This window comes from Salvelinus namaycush, chromosome 20 (assembly GCF_016432855.1).
Source record: "Salvelinus namaycush isolate Seneca chromosome 20, SaNama_1.0, whole genome shotgun sequence".
NCBI lineage: Eukaryota > Metazoa > Chordata > Actinopteri > Salmoniformes > Salmonidae > Salvelinus > Salvelinus namaycush.
Genome location: NC_052326.1, coordinates 39,337,667 through 39,360,968, shown reverse-complemented (window position 1 = coordinate 39,360,968; position 23,302 = coordinate 39,337,667).

The window sequence follows — 23,302 nt, the reverse complement described above, 5'->3', positions numbered from 1 at the left end:
CCTGAAAGGGTTATTCTTCTGTCCCCATATGTCACGATCGTCGTTGGAAGCATAATCGGACCAAAGCGCAGCGTGATCTGGGTTCCACATATTTATTTAATGAAACAATAAAGAATAAGCGAAACGTGACGTTCAGGAGTGCTCACAGGCAACAACACAAAAACAAGATCCCACAAAACACAGTGGGGAAATGGCTGCCTAAATATGATCCCCAATCAGACACAACGATAAACAGCTACCTCTGATTGGAAACCATACCAGGCCAACATAGAAATAAACACACTAGATCACCCACCCTAGTCACACCCCGACCTAACCAAAAATAGAGAATAAAAAGCTCTCTATGGTCAGGGCGTGACACCATATGAGAACCCTTTCGACAGAGGGTTCTACATGGAACCCAAAAAGGTTCTACCTGCAATTAAAAAGGGTTCTACCTGGAACCAAAAAGGGTTATCCTATGGGGACAGCCGAAGAACCCTTTTGGAACCCTTTTTTCTAAGAGTGTAGTGTACAAGGAAAAGTAAACGGCATACAAACACACTTTAGTCAACCAAAATGCATATACAATATTGTTTGTATTATCAAAAGAAACATTGATTGGCCTACAGTGGCTCAATGTTCCGAATTTGTATGTGGACATGCATGACATTTGCAAGAAAAATGCACACAAAGTACCACAAACATGCTATAAGAACATCATCAATGAATCCAAAAAACGATGTGTTTTAGCATAGGGTAAAAAGGAAATGCGGAAAAGTTATGTTTTGCACCTAGGTGAAATAAATATGTCTGCCATTGCACTGCAATGCTCCAAGCAGATACTGTGGAGGGGGTGGCTAGTGTTAGTCTCTATGTTGTTGAGTTTCTTGAGGATCTGCTTATCTAGAATGCTCTCTAGATTGTCCTGGTGGGTGCCGGTGGTAGATTCAGCCTTCTTTATGATTTTGTTCAGCCTGTTGACATCGTCTCTTTCTTCAGCAACAATAACTTCTCCATGACTCAAGTTAAAACAATGTAGCTAGTTGATGAACAAACATAATGTTGTTTTCAACTGCAGCAACTCCTCTCCTTCCACAACCCTCATACTGTATTAGCTACTGTATACACAGCAGTATACTATGCATAGTCAGTGAATACCTGTGTCTCACCTTTTGTCTTGGCATGATGTTTTCCTTGATATAGAAGAGGTGGGAATAAAATGGTAAATCTTTTTATCTCATTTTGTCAAACAAACAGGGAAATAATGCATTGTAATGCAATGCATTGCGCCTCACGGCATAACACGGTGCCTGCCCGGTCCCTCTCTCTCCACGGTAAGCACGGGGAGTTGGCGCAGGTCTCCTACCTGACTTCGCCACACTCCCCGTGTTCCCCCTCCCAATACATTTTTGGGGCTGCCTCTCGGGCTTCCAGCCGCGCTGCGGTGCTGCCTCCTCATACCGCCGCCTCTCCTTTTTGTCTGCCTCCAGCTCAGCCTTGGGGCGGCGATATTCTCCAGCCTGTGCCCAGGGTCCTTCTCCGTCCAGAATCTCCTCCCAAGTCCAGGAGTCCTGCGATCGCTGCTGCTGCCCGTTACCACGCTGCTTGGTCCTTTGTTGGTGGGTGTTTCTGTAACGGCTGTCTCCTCTCTGACGAGGAGGAGTAGTAAGGATCGGACGGCCAATGCGCAGCGTGGTACGTGTTCATGCTCTTTATTAAAACAATCGAACACTCAAACAAAACAATAAACGACACGTGAAATAACTAACCGAAACAGTTCCGTGTGGAACACACAGACACAGAAAATAAACACCCACGAAACACAGGTGGAAAAAGGCTACCTAAGTATGATTCTCAATCAGAGACAACTAACGACACCTGCCTCTGATTGAGAATCATACCAGGCCAAACGCAAAAACCAACATAGAAAAACGAACATAGATAACCCACCCAACTCACGCCCTGACCATACTAAAACAAAGAAATAACAAAATAACTAAGGTCAGAATGTGGCAACTGCTTTCTAACCCCCAGTTAAATACTGTATATGTTTAATATGAGGTGGTAATTGTTGTTATCTGTTACATCTTCTTTGGGGAGATAAAAACCAAACACAAAGGAGAACAATCCATTATTTACTATTTCACATTTTAATTTGAGATCAGGGTGAGATGGTGTCTCAGCAGTGTACTGTACATCTTTCATTGAGAGTATTTTAACTTTTGTATTGTTTGTTGGTTTGGCAATGCAACTGTCAGCCAGAGAAAAGTGTTGAGAAGGATTATCACCACAGCAAGCAAGGTACTTGGAGTCTAACAGACAGGCCTGAAAGAGATCTTTAAGTCAGGGCCCTCCGCAAGGCTCACATAATCATTTTAGACCCAAGCCACCCCCTGTACCCAGACTTTGAACTACTCCCCTCTGGGCGCAGGTATAGGGTACTCCTCGGCAGGAAAAACAGAACTAGACAATCATTTGTGGCAGGTGTGATATCTCTCCTAAATAGCTCGGGCTAATGTTCCTATCGACCCAGTAAGACCAGCAGGCTAGTCTCTTTTTATTGGTATGTAACTGTTATGAAAGTTGTATTGTCAATTTGTTTTGTATTTAAACGCCACTTTAAACATGTACATGACACTGCAACAAAATTCCCCCATGGGGACAATAAAGTCAGTAAAGTAAGATGGTGCCTCAGCAGTAAGATGGTGTTTCAGCAGTAAGATGGTGTCTCAGCAGTAAGATTGTGTCTCAGCAGTAAGATGGTGTCTCAGCAATGTGCAGTAAGATGGTGTCTCAGCAGTAAGATGGTGTCTCAGCAATGTGCAGTACGATGGTGTCCCAGCAGTAAGATGGTGTCTCAGCAGAATGCAGTAAGATGGTGTCCCAGCAGTAAGATGGTGTCTCAGCAGAATGCAGTAAGATGATGTCCCAGCAGTATGACAGTGTCTCAGCAGTAAGATGATGTCCCAGCAGTATGACAGTGTCTCAGCAGTAAGATGGTGTCTCAGCAGTAAGATGGTGTCTCAGCAGAATGCAGTAAGATGATGTCCCAGCAGTATGACAGTGTCTCAGCAGTAAGATGGTGTCCCAGCAGTATGACAGTGTCTCAGCAGTAAGATGGTGGCTCAGCAGTAAGATGGTGTCTCAGCAATATGCAGTAAGATGGTATCTCAGCAATATGCAGTAAGATGGTGTCTCAACAGTAAGATGGTATCTCAGCAGTAAGATGGTGTCTCAGAAATATGCAGTAAGATGGTGTCTCAACAGTAAGATGGTGTCTCAGCAGTAAGATGGTGTCTCAGAAGTATGTAGTAAAATGTTGTTTCAGAGTGTAGTTTGAGAAATGTTTAACTTACTGTGACTGTGATATGTGGTTGTCTAACCTAGCTATCTAAAGATGAGTGCACTAACTGTAAGTCGCTCTGGAGAAGAGCATCTGCTAAATGACAAAAATGTCCAATGTATAAGCTTTATAAATAGTTGTTATAAGACATTTTAAAGGTTAATGCATACTTATATCAAGTCATAAAGCATTATAGCGGCAGTCTATAAGTAAAGTTTGCAGAAAAAAGCATGAGCTGACACACAAACAAAAATGTTTGTAGAAGTGCTTACTAACAGAGAATAAACTATATGAAAATAAAGAAAGTGGCACACTCTATACACAGTATGTGCCCTACAATTGAATGGGTAAACCTTATAACCTTTATGGCTGAAGAAGGCACTGCGTTGCCAAAACGTTGGTCATGAGGTTTAGGCCTACCCACTAAATTGTTGGGAGCATATATAGAGTGTGCGACTTTCTTTCTTGTGTATAAGTAAAGTGTGAACATGAGTTACATATGGGAGATCCCTGTAAATGCTGTTGAGCTCCTATGTTATTAAGACATTATTAAAGCTCATACACACTTATAACAAGTTATGAAGACAGCAAGGTATATATAAACCCCTGTTGTTGAAATCAATTGCTAGTCTGGAAGCAAGAGGGAATAATGTGTTAGTAGAAGCCTTATTGATTTTGTCTTATTATTTGCCGTGGTATGCATAGTGATACCTCAAATAGAACAGTAAACAGGTATTTTTGTGTCATACGCGTGGTAAATCATCTCATATACACACTGCTGGTATACAGTTTAATCGAATCAGCCATTTTTAGCCAATCAGCATTCAGGATCCAAATTACCCAGTTTATAATAAGTAAACGAGCTTCATGAGTAAAATTCATTGTAAATTCTGTTGAGCCCCTACCTTATATCAATATTGATCATCAATGGTACAGTAGTGTTGAGCCCAGTTTGTACTTATTTGGTCTATCTACTGTACTTGTGTTATTGCTCTCAGGTTCCATCTCTGAAGTCAGAAACCCTTCACCCATTAAAAGGGATGACAACATGACTGAAGCATAAATTACATACATTATTACTATGTATTACACTCCTGTCTTAAAGATTTACTGTCCACGGTTCAGCACGAATGTTATACATTTAAAACAAAGTGGAGGCTGATAGTTATGGTTCAAATAAAACCTACAGCATGTGTCTGGCAGATCCGATTGAGGAACACGCGCGCACATACACACACACACGTGCACACACACACTTGCATTTTCTGTACGTTTACATCATCCTACCCGGAGTACATACAGCCCCAGCCCCCCCTTAACTCTACCCGACCCCCCACTCCATTTGTCAATATCAATAGCCATCTTTTCTTTCAAGGGCATGTGAAGGAAGGGTGGACCAGAACACACAGAGCCGTTGGTTGAAGCTATTTATGCTGATGCTTGAAGGGACACTTAAAGACTTGGGTTGTTAGCTTTCATAAAGGTCTGCCTGTCAACTGGGTGATGTAATGGTCTACCTGTCCCCTAAGTGATGTTCTGTTCTGCCTGTTCCCTGGGTGATGTTCTGTTCTACCTATCCCCTGGGTGATGTTCTGGTCTGCCTGTCCCCTGAGTGATGTACTGTTCTGCCTGTCCCATGAGTAATGTTCTGGTCTGCCTGTCCCCTGAACGATGTTCTGTTCTACCTGTCTCCTCAAAGTATTTTCAACAAACTGATACTGTATATATGGACAGGACCTCTATGGAAATCAGCAGTCGGGGGGCTGTTATTTATCTAATTAACGAACTATGTTCAATTGTTACCTGATTAAATTAATCATGTAACAATTCACTCATAAGGATTTGGGGCACCACGAGAGCGGAATTAAACTCTAAAGGACTTTACCTATCACATCCATAAAACAGTCAACATATTAATCATAACCTCTCATCATATCATCATTCTGAACAGTCGTAACCTTCTTGGACCTGCAAAAACCCCAGCCTTACTCATGATTCAGTACTGCACAAAATGATTTAATTGTTTATTTCCTAGCTAACTAAAAAACAACACAGAATAAACATACACACTTAATACATGAGAAAAAGGTCCCTAACGGACTGACAACATATGACGGTTTGTTACACAGTAAATAAAGAGGTGGTGAAGATAAAGAGAGAGAAAAAGGGACACTTATCAATGATACATTTTATAACATTCTCACAGTAATCATATACATTGCACACGAACTGCCGCCTATTTGGAATAAGAAGTCATGAATGTATTTACGTTACGTGTGAATCCCTTTGTTCTCCGTTAATCGCTGTCGGATCCAGCCCTCCTTAGGAAGGTTGTTGGCCTTTCAGCGACAAGCTTGTATGGCTCTGATTGTCCAAAAGGGTTCTGTCTCCCTTTTCCCATCTTCTACTGTTGTTCACTCTGGAAGATATCTAGGCAGCCGTGTCGACGGTTCCCATTGGTGATGAGCGTAGTAGGATACGGTGTTCTGAGAAGAGTAGTACAGTAGGATGATTTGAAGAGTTCCTTTTCTAGATATTTGACTTAGGACAACTAATCAGCTGTATCGGTGATTGTCCGAGAGGGGAGTTTTCTCCTCTCTCCACCTTGTGTTGATAGTCAGAGTTTTAACCACGTTACACTCACAGCTGCAGCCTGGCGGTGTTCTGGTCTAGTCTGGGAGGTGAGTGGATTTTCTTCACCTCATGTTGAGGTTCATAGCTCCAACCATTTCAAACATGTAGGCTACCGCCTCACGTTTTTCTGGTCTAATGTTAATTTCTGTTACCAAGCCTTTTATGCACTCTGGCCTAAGCGGACGGTTCCGTCAGTCTGACACACTCTCTGACCTCACTTGGGGCGTGGCTACCTAATATGCACAGTTTATAGGAGATAGATTCTCTCATACCTCCTAAAATCACATCCCTATCTTAACAAACATACTTTCATCATTTTTCAAATTTCATATACAATGTTAAGGATGGAGACTACATACCTGTAGTGGAAATTATTTTCAAGTTACAGTATTTCCTTTATAACCTTGTTAATGACATCACAAAATTAAAATCTAATATGACATTCGTTTTCTATAGATCATCTCTGACCATTCCCCCAGATTCTTATGATAGAAATATTGTTCCAGTATTCACTTTTTGAATGTGTTAGAGTTTCGGCGGGAAAATGTCTGTTGACAAAGAACATTCCGTTGGATTTTACTGAAGGGGAAAAGAGAGAGTCCTGTTCTTTAATTTACGACAGAGTATGAGCTGTCACCCACCAGCTCACTCCTCCCCTTTTCTGTGGGTGAGAGAGGGCTAGTTACTGTCAACCATTGCCAAGCTGATCTGACCCATTGGATCCTCACAGAACATTCAAGACACCATACATAGGCAAATTATTTATATTCGTGCATGATGATATAAAAAAAATAAGCTGCGGAAGTTTTCAAATCCCAACAGGGAATCTAGCCTCCACATTTGATTTGATCAGTACAGCAACATGTTTCATCTAAAGTTTCTAAACTAGTGCAATGGACACAATACAACATCTTAGTTCGTTTTTTTGTTTCCGACTGATATGTTTTGGGTCCACTGATCTCTGCATGGAATATGCAGCTTTTCTCTTCTCTTTTAAACAAAACAACTGATTTTCTCAATCTGGTCTTTACAGATAATTCCGAGGTTTAGCAGGATTCAAAACAGGATGCTGGCAATGGCTTAAGTGATCCATTTCTCCATTTCTCTCTCCTGCATTGTCTCCCATCTTTTCTCCTGGCCCTAAGACAATAGGCTAGGAGACACAGGCTGGACAGCTGCCACCACACACACACACACACACACACACAACATAATCTACAGCTAGAATTAACCCAGCGATTGCTCAGCTGGAGAGAAGGGGAAGACGACAGTCTGCCAAGTCTTCATCACAAAATACACAGAGCTGGATCTCTGAATACCCAACCCAGTACTCTCTATAGACAGCAGCACATAGCCTGAAAAATAGCTCTTGGTTATAAAATATGCAGTAAACTATTTGTTAATAGCAGAAAAGGTGTCTCACTAATGACAAAACATCCTTAGTCAAGTTTAGACGACAATCTGGGCCATATTGAGTATGAATAGCAGAAGCAAAACGTATACTCTTTAGACTATAATCACGCTCTTGATATTGGAATAGAATCAATGAGCTGAAGAATGTCACGCCCTGACCATAGATTGCTTTGTATGTTTCTATGTTTTGTTTGGTCAGGGTGTGATGTGGGTGGGCATTCTATATTGTATGTCTAGGTTGTCTATTTCTGTGTTTGGCCTGGTGTGGTTCCCAATCAGAGGCCGCTGTCTTTGTCTCTGATTGGGAGCTATACTTAGGTAGCCTGTTTTCCATTGTGTGTTGTGGGTGATTATTTTCTGTGTAGTGTCTGTTCACCTCGTAGATCTGTTTCGTTTTCTCATCGTTTGTTATTTTGTGTAGTGTTCAGTTTTTCTATTAAAATTATGACGAACACTTACCATGCTGCATATTGGTCCGATCTTTCATACTCCTCAGACGATGAGGACGAGAATCGTTACAAAGTCAGAGTATCGGGTGAGTTGTATTGTGGTCCAAGAATGTTGGCCAATGTGGACCAGTGTCAGGAACATAATATATGTTCCAGTATAATAATGTTCCATTGACTGCTCCATATAATACCCAATATAAGACCCATTGCATTACAGGTCCACTCAAATACCCTTTATATGCATGCAAATGTTATCACACAAATAGAGTTAATTCCTCAAGCCATAAAAGAAAAAACCTGATTACATTGCATTAACATTTTACACCTAGTATAATTTCTGAAGATATCCCTAAGGGCATCTGAAAGCCTTTTCTTAGTAAGTGGATTCAAGGTATTCAGCTATGAAAGAGCAGGCAAGGAAACGTCCATAGAACACAAATCAAAGTGTGTTAGATTAGTCCTCCCCTCCAATATTCTAAATGCCCTACAGGATAGCCGATTGATGTTGAAATTGGAGAAAGAGGAGCATACACCGTAAAGCACTACAGCGCTATCTAGAGATGATTCATACATCGTAAAGCGCTACAGAGCTATCTAGAGAAGATTCATACACCGTAAAGCGCTACAGCGCTATCTAGAGAAGATTCATACACCGTAAAGCGCTACAGCGCTATCTAGAGATGATTCATACACCGTAAAGCGCTACAGCGCTATCTAGAGATGATTCATACACCGTAAAGCGCTACAGCGCTATCTAGAGATGATTCATACACCGTAAAGCGCTACAGCGCTATCTAGAGAAGATTCATACACCGTAAAGCGCTACAGCGCTATCTAGAGAAGATTCATACACCGTAAAGCGCTACAGCGCTATCTAGAGAAGATTCATACACCGTAAAGCGCTACAGCGCTATCTAGAGAAGATTTATACACCGTAAAGCGATACATCGCTATCTAGAGAAGATTCAAGCTGTAAGAGGTTGTTAATGCAATCCAGTGTTCTAATTTTTGATATCAGGACCACTGGGCACGACTGGGCACTGAGGAATAGCAGAGATAGATTGTTCTGTTACAAGAGGAGGAAACCTAATTGAGACTAATGCATCAGTGCACAATGACCTTGGTGCTGCCTCTAACCAGTGTTGGGGGAATCTCACTCCTACTGGCCTCACATGATGCTACTTGAAAAGCTAGTCTGTATCATTATGGAAATTATAAATATGTATTATGTTTTCTAAGTGCAGAGTATACTAGCTACACTCTCAGAAAAAAAGGCTTCCAAAAGGGGTTTTCGGCTGTCCCCATAGAATAACCCTTTTTGGTTCTAGGTAGAACTCTTTTTGTTTCCATGTAGAATACTCTGTGGAAAGGTTTCTTCAAAGGGTTCTCCCATGGGGACAGCCAAAGAACCCTTTTAGGTTCTAGATAGCACCTTTTTTCTAAGAGGGTAAGCTTATGTTTGGGAGCCTCACTCTGGTCTTCCATTTTGTTCCTCAGGATGTTACATGAAAAGCCAGTATGAATGCTCAAGATGTTTAAGTGCAGAAAATACTGTTAGATACTGATTAGTACTCAAACCTTCATGGTCGAACATGCTTCTGTATTGAATGGAGCAAATAGGTGATATAGTATACAGTGCCGGCCCAGCCAATAAGCTACATAAGTGGCTGCTTAGGGCCACGTGAGCGCTAGGGGGCTCCGAACCAAGAGGGAGGCTAACATGTTTTGCCTGCGATGTGGGTGGGCCTCCAACCACATCTTGCTTTGACAGTACTTGCATATTAGAAATATGTTGAGTTTTGAGGGACAATATTAAAACAATCTCAAATTGTTTAATCAAACATTGTCTATCTATACCATTGTCTGGATTTAAACCATTCTAGATAAAGCTGTATTTTCTGTCAATGTCTGCAGTCTCTCTAGTTCTGCTCATCGAGGCACAGTGATCATAGACACAAAAGGAACTTCAAACACATCACATACGATCAAAAGGACAGGTTTCATAGTTCAGCCTGCGGCATACTGCGGCTTTAAAAACACAGACTGCATTATAAACACAGACACACAAATAAATCTGGAGTTTGAACAGATGTATCTGTTTCCCTTTTTAGTGTGCATGGCAAGGAGAGAGGACAACAACACATTTTTCAATAACCATCCAACTCGTTAATCTGCATAACTTCAAGTTAATAATTGCATTGCTGTATGGTTCTCCCTCCAGGGTTGCAGACATTTGCAGATCTCTTAAATGTTATACTACTCGAAAACTTGTGGTGGGTTGGATCTGTTGGCAGCTAAGATAACTTTGGAGCTGTGGCTGTGCTTATGTCCTTCTTCTCCCGTGAGTTTGGTTGGATGGTGTAAATGCACTCCAGAATACATCCTCAGGGTAGGTGGAAGGTTTTTACTTCTCTTTACAATGTTATTTAACTCTGCTACTTTTAATGAATGTGGCATGAGGGGAGCTGACCTCTGATCTCATTGGAAGAGGAAGAAAAAACACAGGGTACTGGAAGTTACTATACTGTATAAGGAGTCGGACAAAACTGAAATTATAAATGTATGTTCATCACAGACTTGTGATAGCTGTGGTTGGTTTTAATGATTCATATACACAACACAGTTCTGATTCACTATGATAAACTTGTTGGCGCACTTGTAGAATTTGTGAGCACTGCAGTATCCTTTCAACACATAACTATTTAGTAGTAATGAGTAATGTATCTCAGTCACTAAACGTTAATGATGACTAAACATAACACCAGAGTGTGAAAGCATGGCTGGCTACTGAACTATTAAACTGTGCAGCCAATTCATAGCATGGAGGGAGATGGAAAACTGAATATGACTTAATTCATACCACGGAGGAGGATGGAAAACTGAATATGACTTAATTCATACCATGGAGGAGGATGGAAAACTGAATATGACTTAATTCATACCACGGAGGAGGATGGAAATTGGTGAGAAATGAAAATATCCCAGTTGTTGCAGGAACTAAGCTCGGGTATCAATTACATGGAAATGTTTCTCCTCCAACTTTATTGGCGAAGAGAAAAGGATCTGGTTAAGGCAGAGTGTTGCATATGTCTGCGTGTGTGTGTGTGTGTGTGTGTGTGTGTGTGTGTGTGTGTGTGTGTGTGTGTGTGTGTGTGTGTGTGTGTGTGTGTGTGTGTGTGTGTGTGTGTGTGTGTGTGTGTGTGTGTGTGTGTGTGTGTGTGTGTGTGTGTGTGTGTGTGTGTGCATGCTTTCGTACATACCCCCCCCCCCCCCCCTCTACTGGTCTTACACGGTACTACCAGTGGACTACAGCCCACCTGTCAATGACAAAACCATCATCATCATGACTATAGTCAGCCCACACAGACACACATATAGACAACCAAATTGAGAGGCTGAGCAAAGCCTCAGTGCCATTTTTCACCAGTTCAAATGCTTCATTTATCTGGCCTTAGAGTGAATGCTGTTGTCAGTTGATCCTCAAGCTCTTGGATCAATGTCTAGAGTCCTCCCCTATTTTTTTGTTTGATCTTGAGTCAAATTAATAATTCAGTACGGGTCAACATTAACAGTTGAGCAGAGGCAGAAACTCTAATGAATTTAGAGAGAAAACTGTCAGTTCTCTTCAGAGCAATTAGCATTTCTGAAGCAATGCTTTGTTCTATATAATTCATCAAACTTACTGAGGTTGCGTCCCAAATGGCACCCTATTCCCTATATAGTGTGACTAGGGCCCATGAGGCTATGGTCAAAAGTGGTGCACTATGTAGGAAATTGGGTGGAATTTGGGACACACCCACATAAGAAATAGTAATTTTACCAGTCTGCTGTAACCCATGAACATTTAAAATGGTAATAATTTCACCTCTTATCCATTATAGCAAAGGGTCCATAAGCACAGAGCATATGCCTCCTCAGCAGTCATAAATACTTTATAAGCATACATTTCAATGAATCCCTCCAAATATATTACAAATAAGTTTACTTCTTGGGGACAATTTGCAAGTATGAGGGCAATATTGCTGAATCAAAGTAACCAAAGCAACTTGCTGTGCCTCCCCCTCTGTCTGGCTGCTAACTGCCTGCTTCTCCCATAATGCCTTGCTATTACAGCAAATAAATCAGCACTTTCCAATGCCAAACTCGGATTGCCTAAGGCCAGGCACTGACACATTAGAGCCAAAATGTTAAACAGAGCTCAACTTCAGCAGCACAGCAGATCTCAGCTGAGGCATATTGTCTTCCTACATTTCCTGGCTGCTTACTTTGAAAAATGATTGTTTTGTGAGATATCTTTATTGTGTATGTGTGTGTCATATCACAAGTGCTTTCTGTGGCAGATGTAGCGTAGGTGGTTGGCGACAAGATTACTGTAGCTTCACACTATGGTGTTACCTTCCTCAACACCAGAGGAAAGCTGCTTACCTCAGATGACATGAATAATTGCAGAAGTTACTGCAGTGTCCAAAAAGTTCAAATAGAGTACTATACTACTATACTGTGCAAATACACGCAATTCAAACAAATGCTTTGATGCCACAATTAGATACTGTAGATGTACAGTCATAAAGTCATAAAGTCCCTAATATAAAGTTATGCAGGATAGAGGCAGATGAACCACAGAGGGTAGAGAAATCTCTAAGGTGGTTTTAGTCAGACAGATGCAATCTCTAGCTGTCCTATTGGGAGGCAAGGTGTGAGATAATAACGATATAATAACAGGAACAGCCTCTCTATGACCACAGACTCATCAGAACAGAAATGAGACAGTTTATATGATAAGCCGCAGCCCTTAAAATTGCACATAGGGATTTGAAAGCTGAGTCCTACAATTTGCATCAATAGCTAAAAGGTAAAAGCAGTGTCTTCTGGGTTCTGGCATTCACTGTTCAATAATTTCAGTTAACATTACCTGTCATAAAAGTGTCAAGGATTTTACAACCATTTCATTGGTTTCAGGCAGTTGTCTCCCACTTTATCATTGTTAACACTTTTTCCATTAAGGAGAAAATAGTAAAAGGTATTAAAAGTGAATAAAACACAGTATATCAGATGAATGCAGCAGGAAGCATACAATGAACCATTAAATGTCAGAGGACGTTCCATTCTGAATTTGTTCTGTTATCGTTTGACAAATCTCAAAACATTATTGCTTTCTTCAATCGGCTACCATATAGTTTCTACTTCCGGCGCCGACAGAGATGGCCGCCTCACTTCGTGTTCCTAGGAAACTATGCAGTATTTTGTTTTTTTACGTGTTATTTCTTACATTGGTACCCCAGGTAATCTTAGGTTTCATTACATACAGTCGGGAGGAACTACTGAATATAAGAGCAACGTCAACTCACTATCATTACGACCAGGAATATGACTCTCCCGAAGCGGATCCTGTGTTTTGCCTTCCACCCAGTACAATGTATCTAATCCCAGCCGGCGACCCTAAACAACGACGCCATAAAAGGGGCAAACGAAGCGGTCTTCTGGTCAGGCTTCGGAGACGGGCACATCGCGCTCCACTCCCTAGCATACTACTCGCCAATGTCCAGTCTCTTGACAACAAGGTTGATGTAATCCGAGCAAGGGTAGCATTCCAGAGAGACATCAGAGACTGTAACGTTCTTTGCTTCACGGAAACATGGCTCACTCGAGAGACGCTAACGGAGTCGGTGCAGCCAGCTGGTTTCTTCACGCATCGCGCCGACAGAAACAAACATCTTTCTGGTAAGAAGAGGGGCGGGGGGGTATGCCTTATGATTAACGAGACGTGGTGTGATCATAACAACATACAGGAACTCATAGTCCTTCTGTTCACCTGACTTTGAATTCCTCACAATCAAATGTCGACCGCATTATCTACCAAGGGAATTCTCTTCGATTATAATCACAGCCGTATATATTCCCCCCCAAGCAGACACATCGATGGCCCTGAACGAACTTTATCTATGTAAACTGGAAACCACACACCCTGAGGCTGCATTCATCGTAGCTGGGGATTTTAACAAGGCTAATCTGAAAACAAAACTCCCTAAATTCTATCAGCATATCGATTGTGCTACCAGGGCTGGTAAAACCCTGGATCATTGTTGTTCTAACTTCCGCGACGCATATAAGGCCCTACCCCGCCCTCCTTTCGGAAAAGCTGACCACGACTCCATTTTGTTGCTTCCAGCCTACAAACAGAAACTAAAACAAGAAGCTCCAGCGCTCAGGTCTGTTCAACGCTGGTCCGACCAATCTGATTCCACGCTTCAAGACTCCTTCGATCACGTGGATTGGGATATGTTCCGCATTGCGTCCAACAACAACATTGACGAATACGCTGATTCGGTGAGTGAGTTCATTAGAAAGTGCATCGGCGATGTAATACCCACAGCAACGATTAAAACATTCGCAAACCAGAAACCGTGGATTGATGGCAGCATTCGCGTGAAACTGAAAACGTGAACCACTGCTTTCAACCAGGGCAAGGTGACCGGAAACATGACCGAATACAAACAGTGTAGCTATTCCCTCCGCAAGGCAATCAAACAAGCTAATTGCCAGTATAGAGACAAAGTAGAGTCGCAATTCAACAGCTCAGACACAAGAGGTATGTGGCAGGGTCTACAGTCAATCACGGATTACAAAAAGAAAACCAGCCCCGTCGCGGACCAGGATGTCTTGCTCCCAGACAGACTAAATAACTTTTTTGCTCGCTTTGAGGACAATACAGTGCCACTGACACGGCCCGCTACCAAAACCTGCGGGCTCTCCTTCACTGCAGCCGAGGTGAGTAAAACATTTAAACGTGTTAACCCTCGCAAGGCTGCAGGCCCAGACGGCATTCCCAGCCGTGTCCTCAGAGCATGCGCAGACCAGCTGTCTGGTGTGTTTAAGGACATATTCAATCAATCCTTATCCCAGTCTGCTGTTCCCACATGCTTCAAGAGGGCCACCATTGTTCCTGTTCCCAAGAAAGCTAAGGTAACTGAGCTAAACGACTACCGCCCCGTAGCACTCACTTCCATCATCATGAAGTGCTTTGAGAGATTAGTCAAGGACCATATCACCTCCACCCTACCTGACACCCTAGACCCACTCCAATTTGCTTACCGACCCAATAGGTCCACAGACGACGCAATCGCAACCACACTGCACACTGCCCTAACCCATCTGGACAAGAGGAATACCTATGTGAGAATGCTGTTCATCGACTACAGCTCAGCATTTAACACCACAGTACCCTCCAAACTCGTCATCAAGCTCGAGACCCTGGGTCTCGACCCCGCCCTGTGCAACTGGGTACTGGACTTCCTGACGGGCCACCCCCAGGTGGTGAGGGTAGGTAACAACATCTCCACCCCGCTGATCCTCAACACTGGGGCCCCACAAGGGTGCGTTCTGAGCCCTCTCCTGTACTCCCTGCTCACCCATGACTGCGTGGCCATGCACGCCACCAACTCAATCATCAAGTTTGCGGACGACACTACAGTGGTAGGCTTGATTACCAACAACGACGAGACGGCCTACAGGGAGGAGGTGAGGGCCCTCGGAGTGTGGTGTCAGGAAAATAACCTCACACTCAACGTCAACAAAACAAAGGAGATGATTGTGGACTTCAGGAAACAGCAGAGGGAGCACCCCCTATCCACATCGACGGGACAGTAGTGGAGAGGGTAGTAAGTTTTAAGTTCCTCGGTGTACACATCACGGACAAACGGAATTGGTCCACCCACACAGACAGCGTTGTGAAGAAGGCGCAGCAGCACCTCTTCAACCTCAGGAGGCTGAAGAAATTCGGCTTGTCACCAAAAGCACTCACAAACTTCTACAGATGCACAATCGAGAGCATCCTGTCGGGCTGTATAACCGCCTAGTACGGCAACTGCTCCGCCCACAACCGTAAGGCTCTCCAGAGGGTAGTGAGGTCTGCACAACGCATCACCGGGGGTAAACTACATGCCCTCCAGGACACCTACACCACCCGATGTCACAGGAAGGCCATACAGATCATCAAGGACAACAACCACCCTAGCCACTGCCTGTTCACCCCGCTATCATCCAGAAGGCGAGGTCAGTACAGGTGCATCAAAGCAGGGACCGAGAGACTGAAAAACAGCTTCTATCTCAAGGCCATCAGACTGTTAAACAGCCACCACCGCTGCCAACATACTGACTCAACTCCAGCCACTTTAATAATGGGAATTTATGGAAATTTATGTAAAAATGTATCACTAGCCACTTTAAACAATGCCACTTAATATAATGTTTACATACCCTACATTACTCATCTCATATGTATATGTATATACTGTACTCTATATCATCTACTGCATCTTGCCATCTTTATGTAATACATGTATCACTAACCACTTTAAACTATGCCACTTTATGTTTATATACCCTACATTAATCATCTCATATGTATATACTGTACTCTATACCATCTACTGCATCTTGCCTATGCCGTTCTGTACCATCACTCATTCATATATCTTTATGTACATATTCTTTATCCCTTTACACTTGTGTGTATAAGGTAGTAGTTGTGGAATTGTTAGGTTAGATTACTCGTTGGTTATTACTGCATTGTCGGAACTAGAAGCATTTCGCTACACTCGCATTAACATCTGCTAACCATGTGTATGTGACAAATACAATTTGATTTGATTTGATTTGATATACTGTACAGCAGTGTAAAAAAGCCTCCAAAACACTAATAAAACATTAAACTTCACCACATGTTGTATGTGACGTCATCCTGCCTGGAAAAGAGCTTGAAATATGTCTGGTTTAACATACCCTCTTCCTCTTTTCATTTCAGTAAGAAACATTTTGATTCAACTTTATATGAACACCCTTATACTCAATATTGCAACAAGCTGGCTAGAACTCTAAAAATACTTTTTTAAGGACAGTGTGCATTTTACACACACACACACTCACCACACTATCACATTTCAGGTAAGAACCAGATGCAGACAAGGTTGAAGTAACAACAGTTTATTAATCAAACAGGGGCAGTCAAAAAGCAGGTCAAGGGCAGGCAGAGGTCGGTAATCCAGATAGGTGGGGCAAAGGTACAGGACGGCAGGCAGGCTCAGGTCAGGCAAAGGTCAGTAATCCCGAAAGGTGGGGAAAAGGTGCAGGACAGCAGGCAGGCTCAGGGCAGGCAGAATGGTCCACACCGGGAAAACTAGGAAACAGGAACAATCGAGAGATAGGAGCAGAAGAAAAACGGTAGGCTTAACGAAACAAAACAAACTGGCAACAGACAAACAGAGAACACAGGTATAAATACACAGGGGATAGTGGGGAAGATGGGCGACACCTGGAGGGGGGTGGAGACAATCACAAAGACAAGTGAAACAGATCAGGGTGTGACACATACACACGCACATGTAACAGGGTCGGTTATGCTTCCACTTGACACTGTAGAAATATGTATTTGAGGTTTATGTACTCCTATTGTTTGGTTGAATTTACATATCAATACGGTGTTATGCCATTGGTCATGCTTGCAGATAGGGGGAGACCGTGAACATAAATTATTCCCAGTCTGATACTGACATGCAAGCGGTAGGTCACGTTCTGAAATACTGTATTCTACTTTCATATTTACAATGTTTACAAGTTCACCATGTACTTGGCCTGATGTGTGTGTGTGTGTGTGTGTGTGTGTGTGTGTGTGTGTGTGTGTGTGTGTGTGTGTGTGTGTGTGTGTGTGTGTGTGTGTGTGTGTGTGTGTGTGTACGGTACCTGTTAGGTATAGTGGGCATCCTTGGACATGCTTTTGTTTGTTACTACTTTAAGAGCATGTTAGCTAGCATGCTCTAATTGTAATGGACACATTATCACCCTGTTAATTCACAGTTCCAACATACTGTTGTGCTGCACATCTAATGTGCTTCCTTGTGTCTATCGTCAGGTACTTACAGTTATTGTATTTGTAAAAGAAATGTCATTGTTACAATGTTTGATTACAAAAAACCCAGTCTGATATTGATATGTGAGCGAATCGACAGCCATCAACATAATAGACCTATGCACAACTAATGCTGTCCTTTGTCTATATCAGGGCAGAGTCAATAAGGTACAGAACAGCAGGCAGGCTCAGGGTCAGGACAGGCAGAGGTTCGTAAAAGGGTCAGAGTCAGGCAGCTACAGAACGGTAGGCAGGCTCGGGGTCAGGGCAGGCAGAGGTTCGTAAAAGGGTCAGAGTCAGGCAGCTACAGAACGGTAGGCAGGCTCGGGGTCAGGGCAGGCAGAGGTTCGTAAAAGGGTCAGAGTCAGGCAGCTACAGAACGGTAGGCAGGCTCGGGGTCAGGGCAGGCAGAGGTTCGTAAAAGGGTCAGAGTCAGGCAGCTACAGAACGGTAGGCAGGCTCGGGGTCAGGGCAGGCAGAGGTTCGTAAAAGCGTCAGAGTCAGGCAGCTACAGAACGGTAGGCAGGCTCGGGGTCAGGGCAGGCAGAATGGTCAGAACCTGGGAAACTAGGAAACAGAACTTAAAAAAGCAGGGTAAGACCTGACAAGGCAAGACGAGCTGGCAACAGACAAACAGAGAACACAGGTATAAATACACTGGGGTTAATGAGGAAGATGGGCGACATCTGGAGGGGGGTGGAGACAAGCACAAAGACAGGTGAAACAGATCAGGGTGTGACAGTCTATTGTCGCAGATTAAGCTACAGTCCAACTGGGACCATTGGCTGGCCTTCTTTTCTTTATTAAACAATGCAAGAGAGAGTAAAGATCACATCTGTTATACACACTATGTCTAAAATATCTCAAATATCTTACTGCATGTAAGAGGTATTTTATCTACATGTAGCACTGATACAGCTTCCAGTAATATTATAAGTGAACAAAATACAGTGAACACTATAAAGGATTAGCTTGGAGGAAAACACAGAATACCAGACAATTGACTGTTTTGCATGTAATCGATACAATATTAGCAGGACTGTTTCCCTGTAAACTACGAGTCTGATTAATGCACACTCATTTCCATATTGATGGAATGAAGTTTCAACGAAATGCTTACTTACAAGTTCCTTCTCGACAATGCAACAACAATAAGAAATAATAAAAGATAAGAATAGGAACATAAAGCAAATGGCTCATTGGAATAGAATAGACATGTTAGTATAATACAGGAAGGAATCATTTATAGTACACGTGTTTTGGGAAAGGGGGAATAGACCAACATTGCTGTTTTGACTAGTCAGCCATTTCGCTGTAAATCAAAATCTCAATATGTGATGATGTACTAACCATTGTGGTGTGCTGAGATGTATGTCCTTCAACGTAGTGTCTTAATCGTTGTCTCTATAATTTCTTTGTTTCTGTACTGTATTGTAATGTGGTACAATAAAACATAACACAAAAGACAAATCAGAAGAATCTCTGGACACTGAGAATTGGACACAAATGAGTGATACACACAGCATGTATATGAAAGAAGGGATCACTATCTGGACCCAACAATGTTGTGATGGACAGCATTCTGCATCCAGAGTCCAGCATAACATAACACATGATGTCCCATGTAGGCTAGGAGACATGATGGTCACTCATAGACCTGGCGCTGGGACACACGCACACACACACACACACACACACACACTCGCACACACGCATGCATGCACACACACAAAATATATATAAACAGGAATCTATTTGGAGAGCGTTAGGGGTAAAATATAGCCCTCCGGTGAATAATGCAAGGACTGAGAGAATCGAATAAATTATATATAGTCATAGCCTGAATAAATGATAGATAATAGACGAATGCAGTCATACATTATGTACCAACCGTCATGTGAAATCGTTCTAAAAAATAATAAACACACTACCATTCAAAAGTTTGGGGTCACTTAGAAATGTCCTTGTTTTTGAAAGAAAAGCACATTTTGAGAAACAGACGCCACCCAAGTCCTGTACTTGGCAGCTTCATTAAATAGTACCCACAAATCACCGTCTCAATGTCAACAGTGAAGAGGCGACTCCGGGATGCTGGCCTTCTAGGCAGAGTTCCTCTGTCCAGTGTCTGTGTTCTTTTACCAATCTTAATTGTTTATAATAAGTTCCGATTATTACTCATCTCTGCAAACCATCTCTGCAAAGCATGGAACGATGGGAGAGAGGGGTTTTTCCAGCAACCCCATCATCATCACCCCAGCTCCCACAACAACCCACACCACTGTCCACCCCTCCTTCACCTGGATCCGGTGGGATTCGGCTCGCGCTCCCGAGGGTATATGATGGAACGGCTGCCGGGTGCCAGGGGTTCCTACTCCAGCTGGAGCTCTAACTGGCAACCGTTCACCCGACTCCTTCGGGATACGATAGTGTGAACGCCCTCATCTCCTGTCTGACTGGTAAAGCACTTGAATGGGCCAACGCCATCTGGGGAAAGGAAGGACCAACGTTGGAAAACAATGAGGATTTCACCCGCCTCTTCCGGGTGGCTTTCGATCATCCACCTGAAGGGAGAGCGGCGGGGGAACGCTTGTATCATCTCAGACAGGGGATGAGGAGCGCACAAGACTTCGCTCTGGACTTACGAACTCTGGCCGCCGGCGCGGGATGGAATGAGCGGGCCTTGATCGACCACTACAGGTGTAGTCTACACGAGGACGTTCGTAGGGAGCTAGCCTGCAGGGACACCACCCTTACCTTTGACCAGCTGGTGGACCTTTCCATCCGGCTGGATAACCTGTTGGGCTCCCGCGGACGTCCGGATCGGGGTCCGTCAGTTACATCCCCCAGCACCTCCGATCCGAAGTAGATGGTGCTAGCAGGGGCTGCTATGAGGGGGACCGGAGGAGGGGCCATTCCATGCACCACCTCTGGCCGCAGAGGGCACACTGCTGGTCGGTGCTGGGGAGGTTCCCCAGGGAGTCGAGGCAGCAGGCAGGGCACTGGTGGGTCATCCCAGGTGAGTCGGCATCCGACTCACCCAGAGCTCCCTGTTGCGCACATGTGTGTATGTATAACATTTCCTGAGTTTTCCCCGCATTCCCAGCATAAGGAGCTAGTAGATTCAGGCGCAGCTGGGAACTTTATTGATCATTCAATTGCACTTAGATTAGGGATTCCTATTTTTCCTGTTGATGTGCCCTTCCCTGTACATGCCTTAGATAGTCGTCCTTTAGGGTCGGGTCTGATTAGGGAGGTCACAGGTCTACTATGTATGATAACGCAGGAGGGTCATGAGGAGAGAATTAGTCTACTCTTTCTGATCGATTCTCCTGCTTTCCCTGTGGTGTTGGGGCTTCCCTGGTTGGCCTATCATGACCCCACCATTTCGTGGGAACAGGGGGCTCTTAAGGGATGGTCACGTCAGTGCTCAGGGAGGTGTGTAGGTGTTTCCATAGGTGCAACTACGGTGGAGAGTCCAAACCAGGTCTCCACCATGCACATCCCCCCTAAATATGCCGATTTGGCACTCGCCTTCTGTAAGAGGAAGGTGACTCAACTACCACCCCATCGACAGGGCGATTGTGCGATAAATCTCCTGGTAGACGCAACACTTCCCAGGAGTCATGTGTATCCTCTGTAACAGGAGGAGACGGCGGCTATGGAAAGATATGTCTCCGAATCTCTGGGACAGGGATACATTCGGCCTTCCACTTCACCTGCCTCCTCGAGTTTCTTTTTTGTGAAGAAGAAGGATGGAGGTTTACGCCAGTGGATTGACTATCGAGGTATAAATCAGATCCCGGTGAGGTACAGTTACCCACTGCCTCTCATAGCCAGTGTGACAGAGTCATTGCACGGGGCGCGCTTCTTCACAAAATTGGATCTCAGGAGCACTTACAACCTGGTGCATATCCGGGAGGGGGATGAGTGGAAGACGGCGTTTAGTACCACCTCTGGACACTATGAGTACCTCGTCATGCCGTACGGTTTGATGAATGCTCCATCAGTCTTCCAATCCTTTGTAGACGAGATTTTCAGGGACCTGCACGGGCAGGGTGTAGTGGTGTATATAGATGACATTCTAATATACTCCGCTACACATGCCGAGCATGTGTCCCTGGTGCGCAAGGTGCTTGGTCGACTGTTGGAGCATGACCTGTACGTCAAGGCTGAGAAATGTCTGTTCTTCCAGCAGTCCGTCTCCTTCCTATTGTACCGCCTGTCCGCGTCAGGGGTGGAGATGGAAAATGACCGCATTTCAGCCGTGCGTAATTGGCCGACTCCAACCACGCTAAAGGAGAGGTGGACGCGTCCGAGGCTGGGATAGGTGCTGTGCTGTCTCAGCGCTCGGGTACGCCACCAAAGCTCCGCCCCCGTGCTTTCTTTTCGAAGAAGCACAGCCCGGCGGAGCGAAACTATGATGTGTGTGATCAGGAGCTGTTGGCTGTTGTCAAGGCTCTGAAGGCGTGGAGGCATTGGCTTGATGGGACTAAACACCCTTTCCTCATTTGGACTGACCACCGCAATCTGGAGTACATCTGGGCGGCGAGGAGAATGAACCCTCGCCAGGCAAGGTGGGCCATGTTTTTCACCCGTTTTGTTTTCACCCTTTCCTACAGACCAGGTTCCCAGAACGCTAAGGCAGACGCACTGTCCCGGATGTATGACACAGAGGAGCGGTCCACGGACCCCACTCCCATACTTCCGGCTTCTTGCCTGGTGGCACCGGTGGTATGGGAGGTGGACGCGGACATCGAGCGGGCGTTACATACAGAGCCCACTCCCAACCAGTGTCCAGTTGGGCGTCTGTACATTCTGTCTGATGTCCGTGATCGTTTGATCTGTTGGGTCCACACGTCACCCTCCTCTGATCATCCTGGCATCGGTCGGACAGTGCGCTGTCTTAGTGGGAAGTACTGGTGGCCCACTTTAGCTAAGGACGTGAGGGTTTATGTTTCCTCCTGCTCGGTGTGCGCCCAGTGTAAGGCACCTAGACACCTGCTCAGAGGGAAATTACAACCCCTACCCGTTCCACAACGGCCGTGGTCACACATATCGGTGGATTTCGTGACGGATCTTCCTCCGTCACAGGGAAACACCACGATCCTGGTCGTTGTGGATCGGTTTTCTAAGTTCTGCCGTCTCCTTCCTTTGCCCGGTCTCCCTACGGCTCTACAGACTTATTCCGGCACTACGGGGTGCCTGAGGATATAGTTTCTGATCGGGGTCCCCAGTTCACGTCTAGGGTCTGGAGGGCGTTTATGGAACGCCTGGGGGTCTCGGTCAGCCTCACCTCAGATTTTCACCCCAAGAGTAACGGGCAGGTGGAGAATTGACACTAATGATCAATTAGCCTTTTAAAATTATAAATTTGGATTAGCTAACACCATGTGCCATTGGAACACAGGAGTGATGGTTGCTGATATTGGGCCTCTGTACGCCTATGTAGATATTCCATAACAAATCTGCTGTTTCCAGCTACAATAATCGTTTACAACATTTAACAATGTCTACACTGTATTTCCGATACATTTTATGTTATTTTAATGGACAAAAAATGTGCTTTTCTTTCAAACT